Raw genomic sequence first — 10834 nt, 5'->3', positions numbered from 1 at the left:
TCTTTCTCCTCACTCACTCTTGGCATTAATCACACGGGCCTCTGTTTAGTCTTGATGTGCTACTTACTAGCTGGGTAATTTGGGGTCACCTCCCAAAACCTCAGTTTCTCTATCAGTAAAATGGGGATAATGACAGCACCCATTCCAAAGGCCTAGCCAGGGTGTGTGTCTACATACAGCACACAGTCGATACACATTAAGTGTTAGTACCGTCCTTGTCCTGACCTGTGGCTCTCAGGCTTTACTCCAAAGATTTCTGAGGTCTCCATGTCCAGTCACACAGCAGAGTATACTAGCACTCCCAAACCATCTGGGCAGCACAGAAGAACAGGGTGAAAAACACAGAGACAATCATGGGGAGGGAAGAAGAAGGGAAAGCCTATTCCTGAATTCAGCGCAGGGAAAGCTGCCTAGAGGCCTGGGCCAGCAGCAGAGGCAGGGCAGTGGCAGGCAGCCAGTTGTCAATTACAGATAAAATCTCTCCTCCAATGGGAGGGCAGATAGGGCTGTGCCCCCCGCCAGACAGAAGAAAGCCATTTGCTCGCTTGGAGAAGCTTGGCCAGGCGATAATGGGATGGGATGCACCACTGGATCCCTAATGATATAATGCACCAGGGCCCACGTCCAGAATGGCTGTTTTTTGTTGTTTTGGAGGTTTGTTTTTTTTTCCTTCGTGTAGATCAATGGTCAGACTGAGAACCCAGCAAACAGCCCAAGGGTACTGGATGCCAGATAAGTCCTGAGGGGATTTAAGGGTATGCAGCAGGGTGTACAGTGACACCTTCAGAGTGCTGCAGGGGTACAGGGGCAGAGCTGGGTGAAAGAAGCAGAGGCGGCCATGCTGGGGTTTCCTGGAGTTGAGCCTGAACTGGAGAGCTGCTTAAGAGAACAGGACACCTGTGATCAGGATGGGCTTTTGGAGTCAGATGGACTTGTGTTTGAGTCCTGGCTCCATTACTTTCTGCTTGTAATGCTGCTTAACCTGCCTGAACCTCCCTGCCTCATCTTCACAATGAGAGGGGTAATAGCATCTTCCCTATTGAGCTGTTGGGGGAATGAAACGAAGTTGATTCCTACAACATCTGCAATGCAGTGCCTAGCACATGGTCACTGCCTATAAACGTGTGTGTGGGGGGGCGGGGTGGGATGGGTAACTGCAGAGCGACATACTCCAATAACAGGACCAGGTCAGTTTGATGTCCTCGTTTTTCTAAAGAGGTAGTATGAATTAGCTTTTCATTTCATTGAAGACCTTGTCTCCTTGAGAAAGAGTAAGAGGATAATTCCAAACAGTCCACATGTATCGAGTGCCAGGCAAAACATTTAATGCTCACAAAAATCCATTCCGAGATTGGTGTTATATTTGTCCCCAGAGGAGAAAATGAAGCACAGCCATGTCAGGTCATTTCTCCCAAGTCACACAGCCAGTACATGGCAAAACTGGAACTCAGACCCACTCAGTCTGTCTCTGTGGGCCTAATGCCTGACCCTAAAGGGAGCAGGACTCACAAATCCCCCAGGGTGGGGATTTGTGCTTTTACTGTTTTCATTTCTTTAAACTCCATTGATTCTTGTAACAAAAGTATTGTTTCTCTCTTTATAGAAAACCAGGGCTTGGGGAAGTGAGGGATTTAACTTACTCTCCCCAGAAAGATAGACAGACAGACATACCCACACACACACACAGCAGAGGAAAGGGATATCTTCTTGGGCATCACTAATTAATGGGCAGGTGGTCTGACACCATGCTCGGGGAGTGAATTGTTCCTTCCTTGCAGTCTTACTCTGAGACACAGAAGGGAGATCTGGGTGGGACTCCAGCAAAGCCTGGAGAAGACTCAAAACCCAGATCCCTACCTTTAGCTATTTGAAGGGCACCCATGAAAATTGGGTTCTGACATTTTTGTGGAGGTGGAACTGGGGCTTGAACTCAGGACCTTGTGTGGCTAGGCAGGTGTTTTACCACTTTAGCCATGTCCCTGGCCCTAGGATTCTGAATAGGGATAGAAATGTCAGGAAGGTAGATTGGGTTCAAATAAAGAACTTTATTTTTGTTGTTTTCTTTGCTAGCACAAATTTAATGCAAGGTGTTGGAAAGTATTTCATACCCAATCAACAGGGAAGCTCCCGTTCCCCTCTCTCCATCCCACTGTCTGTCTGGAGGTGGTAGTGTGACCATCTGGTGTGGGTCCTCCAAGCCTTTCAAAAAAGAGAAGCTTTCTAACAAAACTACCACAGAGAAGCGGCCGCCTTGCAGGCTGGAGGAGATGCCCAGCCTTGGATGAGTTTGGAGATGCGTTGTGGCCACACGCTGTGCCAGGGGCTTGTGGGAAGAATTTCTGCTCTGCACAGGAGGTGATTAGACCTCCTCCAACTGGAAGAGTACCCCACTTCTCCTGGCTACCAACACCCACCCATCCTTCATTCCGCCCTCTCGTTCACTACCAGATCACTATTAAATGCCCGTGCAATGTCCTGGGAGAAACAGCAGTGACCTCTGCCCTCATGCAGCTTGCATTCTAATGTGGGAGACAGGCCAGAAGACCAGTGGACAAAAATACAGAGTAGTACCTCTGGCTCACATTCCAGCCCCATTAACAAGTTCTACATTTCTGGCTCTGAAATACATTTCACATATTCTCTATTTCCGGCTATCTTCCCTCCATCAGTGCAGTTCCATCCTGTGATTTCCTGCCTGGACTTCTGCAGGAGTCTTATCTCTGATCCCCTCTCTACCCTTCCACAATCCAGTCCACCCAGCCACCAGACTGCTGCCTAAAAATGGAACCCAGATCATGTTGCCCTGGCTTAAAACCCTCATAAAATCCAAACTCCCAGGGGACCTCAGGGTCCTTCCTGCCTCTGCAGCCTCACCGACCTCTGTTTGCAGCCCCTGGGCCCTGGCAGCTCACTTTCCCCTTAGCAATCATGTATGCCATCTTCTTTCCCATGAGTGTTTTAGCACATACTGTTCCCACACGTGGATCATTTCTCCCAACCCCAACCCTTTCTCTTGGAACCTTGGCCTGGTGAGCTCCTCCAGGCCATCCACCCATTTTCTATCATTGCTGCCTATTGGGTTTCTTGATGGTACTTGTATAACTATGTATTTGTTTATTGCTGGCCTTCCTGTGAATTGCTTGACCCTAGCACGGTGCTAGGAGCTCAGTCCATATTTTATGAATGAGTGACTGGGCAGAAGATGTACAAAACCCTTTCTTACCCCTCCCAAGCCGCCTCCAACTGGCTTGTGCACCTCACTTCTAGGGCATTCCTGGGAGCCCTTGGGGAACAATGTGAAAGCTCTTCTGTTTACATTCTGCATTTCCTGCCTGAAAAACTGTCAGAATAATGAGGAGGGCAGAGAGAGAGAGAGAGAGAGAGAGAGAGAGAGAGGAGAGAGAGAGAAGAAAGAGTTCAACAGCTGATCCTCTTTCTTCTTTTCAGAACTTACTATTTTCTATTTTCTACCTGGCCTTTTTTGGTACTTGTCACATTCTCCTCCTTTTCAAGCTGCTCAAGGGTAGCCATGCTGACTCACCCTGGCTCCTCCTTCCGGGCCTGGACCCATGCTCCATGCATAGTAGATGCTCGGTGAAATGTTTAAGTGAATGAACAAATAATGTGGAAAGGAGAAATGAGAAAGGAAGGAAGAAGAGGAGGCAGGGATAAGAGAGGTGATGAGGACAGGAAAAAGCCAGATGCCTGTGGCTCATGCCTATAATCCTTGCTACCCAGGAGGCAGAGATCAGGAGGATAGCAGTTCAAAGCCAACCCCAGGCAAATAGTTTGCAAGACCTTATCTTGGAAATAAATAAATAAATAAATAAATAAATAAACAAATAAATAAAAAGGGCTGGTGAAGTGGCTCAAGGTGTAGGCCCTGAGTTCAAGCCCCAGTACTGGAAAAAAAAGATGAGAAAGAGGAGAGTGGGAAGTAGGAGGAGGGACCCTGGGCTTCCTACTTGGAACTAGGCAACCTGGGAGTTACCTAAAACATCATCCACCTCTAGCCAGTACCCCCAACAGCCCTTCCATTCTTTGCCAAACTGGAGCCTCTTGGTCCCGCTTCCGCTTTGGGTGGGATGGCAAAAGTTCTCCACCCACTGACTTCAGGACTTCCTACACTTTGGCTTGCAGACCTGGAACTGTGGGATATGAAGAAACCTTTGCAGGGACCAGAGACCAGGCTTCCTTAATAGGAGGCACAACTCCACTCGCAATACCCAAAACTCCCCCTTCGCACATTTCCCCTCTAGTCTTCCTATTTAGGTCTCTGGCCCAGTGAACTTCAAATTCCTTATCAGTGATCAAATGCTCAGAGCAAACAATGCCAGAGCCTTCCAGAAGGCTCTGGGGGCCAGAGGCCAGGCTCAGAGAGCAGGCATCTGGTCTCTCCTTTGTGGGCCCGGCCAGCTCCCCTTTGGGAAGACCAGACAGTAGACTAGAAGGCCCAGAGGTTCTTAGCTGCTCCTCAGTAGCTGTTGCCATGGTGGCCTCCCTGGGGTGGCGGCTCCCCAGTTGCCATGGAGAATGGAGGTGTGCCACTATTACTGTCACCACCATGGCTGCCTCCACAGAGAAGCTGCTCCTGGAATCCTTTGTCCTTCCTAAGCCACTAGCTGATCACCCCAGTACATGAAGTGGCCACAGCACAGGGAACAGGAGTTGGGCATCGCCTCCTTGATACCCCAGCTATATCCAATGTGGCAGCATCTCTGTCCTCTGAGGGGACAACACTGTTTGCACCCATGACAAATCAACTAGGGACTTCATTTCTCTTAGGACCTTGCTAGAGGTGGCAACCAGCTCCCAGAGAGCCTGGGGCTAGATGGGGGAGGGGACAGGAGGTATGAAGGTTCTTTTGTGACCATTCTCCCTCTGGGCCTCAGTACTGGATTATGATACACTGGATTTCCCTGGACAGGGTTGAAATGTTGGTCTCAAGTATTCTCCATCTCTTTCTGGGTCTTTGCCACCTCAGCCAGGGAGCTCTCACTAATAACCACCCTCTTGCTGTACCTCACACATATTTCTAGGGATTTTCTACTTTTTTCAGCCTCTTTTTATCTTCTAATCTACAAACAAGAAAATACCTTATGCTAGTCATCAGCACTCTTTTTTTCTTATTTTTTATTTCTCATCAACACTCTTGTATGAATTAAGGTCCATGTATGTTTTGGTTCCCAGGAGATAGAATTGTAAAGACCTTTCAACTTACAGAATGAGAGCCCTTTTCTCTGCTACAGAAAATCTAGCACCAGAAAACTCTAAGCAGGATAGAATTTTTGTTTTTCTTTAAATCCAGGGGAGAAGAAAATATGCCTTCCTTGTGTAGGCCAAATAAGAAGCTAGAACTCTACAATAAATTCTGGCATAGTTCCGATTAACCAAGAAGCAAAACAGAGGGTCTGGGGCTATAGTTCAGAGGTAGAACACTTACCTAACAACGTGCACAAGGCCCTGGGTTCAATTCCCAGCCCTGTAGAACAAAATGAAAGCACAAAAGGGAAATCAGAAGTGATATGCAATAGAAGTCACTATGTCTAGAAGACCATCCCTCTTCTTTTTGTCCCCTTCTCATGTTCTAATATTGAGTCCTCTGCCTGGCAAACTCATATGCGTCCTTCAAAACCTGCCCAACCATCACCTTTGCTGAGAATCCTTCCTGTACTCTCCCAGGTAGAATGTCTCTGTCTTATGAATGAATAGCACCTTACACGGTGATGACTTCTTGCTTTTTTATTCAGTTATGGATGAGTATTAATGATTTTTATCTCCAGTCCCTGCTCAGTGCTTAGGAGCTCAGTGGTGAGTGAATGAAAGAAGGAAGGATTAGATGGATGGATAATGAATGATTTCACTGCCTACTGTTGACTTCTGCCAACTTCTGTCATTCATACCTGCTTTTCCAGCTCATGTCTGGGTCTTGGAATTTGTCCCAAACAATTCTTTGGATGTTTCATTCCTACTACCCACCACTGAGTTTCTACCTTCTATCGGTGCCCCATCCACAGCCCTCCTCACCGCCTCACCCCTTCCCTCCATCCTCCCATCACCGCCCCAAGCTCCCCAGGCTCCAAACAGCTGGGCCTTTCCTTCCTGGAGTTGGTGCTGCAGACTTGACCACACTGTACTTGGAACAGCCAGAGCTCGTGTCCTGGGCCCTTTCTTTCTCCATCTTCTTCCTCCTCTATCCTCATGAAGGATGTTCTCTTGTGAGCCTCATGCTATCCTCTCTCCTGGTGCTAGGTAGGTAGGTACCAGTTTGTGCTCCTGAACAAAATTCCCACAGAAGGAGAGGTGAGGTAGGGGTGGGGGTGGGGGCCCAAAATGCCAAGCAACCATGGACTGAAATCATGAGCCAAATAAACCTTTCCTCCTTTTAAGTTGATTATCTCAAGTATTTGTTACGGTGCTGACTAACCTAACAGGATCTCAAGAGGAGGAAGAGAGGGAAGAAGAAAGAAAGGGGGAAAAGGAGAGCATAAGGGAGGAGGAGTGAGAGCAAAAAATGGGATGGGTGGGGGGCATAGGAAAGGCCCAACCATTAAAGGCTGAGGCTGTGGAGCCTAAAATGAACCCAGTTGGCCAGAAATAGAACATCTGGGCAAACTTCACTGGCTCTGTTTGGGTGTCTGCTGAGTAAGCACATGAACGAACATAGCAGGGGCAACAGTTCAAGGGAGTCGTGGGTCCTTTCACCCAAGGTCAGCCTGGTAGGTGTGTCTTCAGGTCCAGCATGGAATGCTGGAGTTCTTTTTCTGGAGATGTTTTCTTTACATAATCATTTTTAACAAGCTGGCTTGTGACTGGGTTAGCCTGATGCCACCCACCATTGCCAACCTTCCATTGGCAAATGGAAGGTTACTTTGAGACTAAGACCGCTCTGGGTTTTTATTCTAACTGTGGATATTACTGGCTGTAAGAGCGGGGATCTTAATCTACTTTCCAAATGGAGATGCAGGAAGCCAAGCTATGGAGTGGAACACTACTTTCCTAGAAGAGCAAAACCCAAGTCTGGGATTGGGCAGGTCTTGCCTGGGGCCCTGCCTCTCTCAGGCCCTCCAGAGTTGCATGTGCCTTTGGGTGAACCCACCCGACACCAGCAAGCTTCATCCTGCTTGGTGTCCAGGCTCCTGAGCTCTGCATGATTGACTGCTTCCGGTCCCAGAATCCCCTCTCTCTGCTTTTCCTTCTCTCCTGCCAGAGGCCTCAGTTTTGTCCCTCCTCCACCCTCCTCCACACTCTCTCTTTTTCTACCCAAGCCCTAGCCTTCAAAGGGAATTTGCTGACTCTCAGAGACCGTGAACCTCCTCCAGTTGTAGCCCAGGTTATATGTGTATGTGGGTGAATATACATTTTCCCAGGAAGGGGATCCAGAGCTTCCTCAGAGTCTTGGTAGAATTCGTCCCCATCCAACTGTACTGTGAAGAATATTCAGTCGAGAAGTTAGACACTGGGCCTGCATGGGCTGTGAAGACAGCTGGTGCCAGCTGGCCTTGACTGCTGTTTTCAGTCCACCCCAAGGAGTCTTTACAATGAATGGGGCTTTTGCTCTTTCACTTGACTTCTCTAGAGTTCAAGTTGGCTCCACCTGGGGCTGAATGTGAGTAGAAACTGAGGGCTGTGAGCTTTAGTCTGGCTTTCACCCTGGCTGTGGGATCTTTGGCAACTGGCTTAACGTGGCTGAGCTGCAGCTCCCCACTTGTCAAATCAGAGTAACACTGCTCACCATCACAGGTTCTCACAGGCTCAGATAAGATCCCATGTTCTGCTACTGAGCTCAGTAACTGATGCTTCATAAAGCTTCATGTCCTTCCCTCCTCTCTCTCTCTTTCTCTGAATGAACTCTAAGTCCCCCTCCTAATCTAATAGGTAGCCTCCCCATGGAGGAGCTTCTAGTGAACCTAAGCTGGAAAGAGAGAAAGAGCATAATCACCCACAGCCTCCCTCAGGAGCTGGGGGCAGGAGGCTCAGGACTGGTGGAGGATGGAAGGACAGAGTGACCAGAGGTCTCAGCATAAGTGCTGTAAGCTTATGGCTTAGATGGAAGAGAGGCAATTGAACTTGTATCTGATATTGGAAATACAGCTGGATATCACACTGGATTTTGGCTTTAACCAACTGTTTGACATTTTGTGGAGCTCATTTCTAAACACAGGACTGGAAGCTGGCAGGCCTGGCTCCATTCCCTCAGTTCCAACTCAGTGGCCGCCACTGCTCTGGGCTTTGATTTTTTCCTCTTCTCCCTGTCATCATAAGGCATTCACATGAAGCCTAGCAATGATCAGTTCATGGCAAAGAGTGTAGAAGTAGAGGCAGGGGGAGGTCTTAAGTCCAAGGTCAGATCAGAATTTCCCTGTTTTTACTGGATGGTTCGGTCTTCACATGGTGATTGCATAGCCCTGAGTGGAAAGAAGACCCCCCCAAGTCTGCTGCCTCCCAGAATGCCACACCTCAGCCCTAAGGGAGCTGATTTAAGCCCCCCAGCCCTGCTCAGATGCATTATGTATGCGTGCACCAGCAAGAGAAGCTGCCTCGCTTGGAGAGCATCCTGAAATCTCTCCCTGCACTGCCTCTTCTCTTCTCTGTACCCAGAGGCTCTCAGCTACAGAAGCTGGTTCTGTGCATGTAGTTTATTTGTTTTTAGGTAAAACTAGAAGCAAAACAAAGCAGTTTCCTCTTTCTGACATTGATGGGGTAGTGGATCCAGGAGAATGTTTCTAAGAATTGAAGGAGTTCTTGGTTCTTTATTCTTTGTGGTCCTATTCCAGTCTTACCTGCCCTTGTTTGACCCTCCCCTTGCAGGAGCCAGAGAAGCATTTTAGGGAATGGCGCAAAAGACTCTGAGCATTTAAGATGTAAAGGGCAAGGGAAATCAAAGACAGCTCTTATCTCCACCCAGATGATGGGCATGAAAAGAGCCCAGCTGTGCCCTTTCTTGCCTCACTTGGCCAGTAACCGAGTTAATGCCAGTCTGGGATTCTCTTATCTCTTATGAACCGGACCCAAAGGCTGCTAGAATATCAGATAATAAGTCACCAATCCATAAATCATCTTACAGCCTCCTCAGATCCAATGAATCTACCCTGTCATGACCACAGAAGCCACTTGCCCCCCTCTACCAATGCTTTCTCAGTCCTAGATTTGGGCATTGCCTCTGCCACCTGAGGCACTGAAAATATTTTTAGCCACTAACCATGATGCAAACTTCCTCCCCATTCACTACTAGGATCCTGAGAGGGCAGGGAGGTGGAGAATTCTATCAACCACAGGGCTCATAGCTCCTTGAAGGAGTTAGCCAAAAGGCACACCTGGTCATATACAGATGAGACACATCACCATGGCTTCCCCAGACCCTTGACCATCTGGTCCCCACTTGTCTTCCAGGCCTCCGTCCGTCCCTGCCCCCCCGCCCCCATTCTTCAGCTCATACCCACATCAGTGTTCTTTGAACTTGTGCCCTTCCCTACTTTGGGCTCATTCTTCCTTGTGCTTGGAATGTTCCTTCTCCACTTCCTCCACCATGTGCACCTGCTGGTCCTTGGGGAAGATTTTCTGATCCACTCCATCCCACCTGAAGAATGTTTTGCCTCACATCCCTGGACACACCTTCTGAGCATTTGTTGTCTCACTAAATGTTTGCTTGACTGCTTTGCACAAATCCCTTTAAAGTCCATAGTTGGAACTCAGCTCTCCTGTAGCCTAGGTCACAGGGACCTATGTGGATATGTTAGGAAGAATGATCTAGAATAGAAATGAAGCCAATGTCATATGGAATCTGCACCAAGACTATTTAATTCTCTAGAACTGCAATTCACAGGTGGCGAGGTAGCGCTTGAAATGTGGTTAGTGCCATACATCAAAATGACATTTTGGACATATTGGGTTAAATATATTATTAAAATTAATTTTGTCTGTTTGTTTTTGCTTCTTAAATGTGACTGCTAGACGCAGTTAAATCACCCACTGCTGGCATTATATACCTATTAGAGCTGCTCTAAGAGGGACCAGAACTGTCACTTGCTATTATTAATTAAGGGCTTGTAACAAGTTACAAGTTAACTTGTACATTTTTTTTTTGGTTTTGGTTTTGGTTTGATAGAGACCCAATGTTTTCTGTGCAGTAGGAAAGATAACTCCAGTTTTATTGCTCTGTAGGACATTACCAATTTTGCCTTAAACTTAAAAACAATTGTTTCAGCATGCCCATCCTTTTATTTTATTTTATTTTATTTTATTTTATTTCAGAACTGAGGATAGAACTCATGGCCTTGAGCTTGCTAGGCAAGTGCTCTACTATGCCCCCAGTCCTTTTGCCCTGCCAGGCTCAGCCCTTGCTCCTCCCACCTCTACCTCCTCCTGAGTAACCAGGATTATAAGCATGTACCACCACACCTGTGTCGACATGGCTATCCTTTAAATCCTAGTTCTTTAACTGTTCTTCGAGCCAACTGTATCTTCCATTGGTTCTCTTGATAATTAGCAAGTTAAACAAAATCTTTGAGCCATGTTCACTATATAGCTGTGTGAGACTCATGTTTTTAACTTTTTGGAAATTATACTTTGACAGATCTCTGTCTCCTGCCTAGCTTGAAAGTGAAAACTGAATTATTAACATGCCTATTATTATCAAGTAGGGTGCAATAAATGTTGAGTGAATAAAAAGCAATTTTTGGTATTGGGACATTAATTTGCACTGACAACCACATTTTGCAGTGGGATTCCTATCAGTTGTAACCTAGAGGGCAGTGGGAGAAACAAGAAAGATGAAACCCACTTTTCGGAACCCCAGAGTTTTTGGATGGTTCCCTAGCTCTTGGGGTTTGTG

Source organism: Castor canadensis, chromosome 12 (genome assembly GCF_047511655.1).
Source record: "Castor canadensis chromosome 12, mCasCan1.hap1v2, whole genome shotgun sequence".
NCBI lineage: Eukaryota > Metazoa > Chordata > Mammalia > Rodentia > Castoridae > Castor > Castor canadensis.
The sequence above is the reverse complement of the archived record's forward strand: the minus strand, read 5'-3'. Positions refer to the sequence as shown.